The sequence below is a fragment of the Chrysochloris asiatica genome, unplaced genomic scaffold (assembly GCF_000296735.1).
Source record: "Chrysochloris asiatica unplaced genomic scaffold, ChrAsi1.0 scaffold00422, whole genome shotgun sequence".
Lineage (NCBI taxonomy): Eukaryota > Metazoa > Chordata > Mammalia > Afrosoricida > Chrysochloridae > Chrysochloris > Chrysochloris asiatica.
In genome coordinates, this window is record NW_006408940.1 from 388,406 (window position 1) to 389,399 (window position 994).

Below are 994 nucleotides of genomic sequence, written 5' to 3' on the forward strand. Positions count from 1 at the left end.
CCGTAAGGATTTACACCCTTGGAAACCCTGTACAGGGTCGCTATGGGTCGGAATCGACTCGACGGCACTTAACAACAACACAACAACAACTGGCTCTGGTAGCGTAGCTCTGGTACGAATCAGGCTGCAAACCACAAGGTCAGCAGTTCAAAACTACCAGCTGTTCCACGGAAGAAAGATGTGGCTTTCTGTTCCCATAAAGATTTACAGCCTCAGAAACCCTGTATAGGGTCACTATGAGTCAGAACTGACTCCATGGCACATAACCACCACTGATTCTTCTGGTCAAGGGATAACCAGCAAAGTGAAACACAGAGCAGGATTCTTCGGAAAACTCTTCTCATGGTCTGTGTGGCCTTATTTGTAAAGGTGTTTTTGCTTGTATTCAACCTTTTCCTTCATACACAGTAAATGAAAACAGGTATGCTATATCTCTGAGCGAAAAATGAGAGACACTCTGTATGTGGAGAATTCATAGTCAACTAGGAAGCTAGCACAGACACTCAAAAGCACTGTGGTTTATGGTTCTCAGGGAAATGCAGTTCTAGATTTAAAGCAGAGTGGGGGAGTTCAGATATTAGGGTTCCCTAATTCATCTTTCGAATTCAATTCAGTTACTGTTGAAATGGAGCCCTGCTCTGGCACTGTAGGATAAATGTTAGACTATAGGGTCAATTTGAACTACAAGGTCAGTGGTTCAAACTCACTAGCTGCTCCTCAGAAACCCTTTACAGAATCACTATGAGTCAGAATTGAAACAGACCCTTAACAACAACAACAATGTTGAAATGGGACACTGAGAATCCCAAAAATGCTAAAAGAAGGTCCAAATGGCCATCCTACCATCTTAATGCAATAGTTTTCTCTAAAAGCTCTGGTAGCGTAGTGGTTACGAATTGGGCTGCGAACCTTAAGGTCAGAGGTTCGAAACTACCAGCTGCTCTGCGGGAGAAAGATGAGGCTTTCTATTCCCATAAAGATTTACACCCTCAGA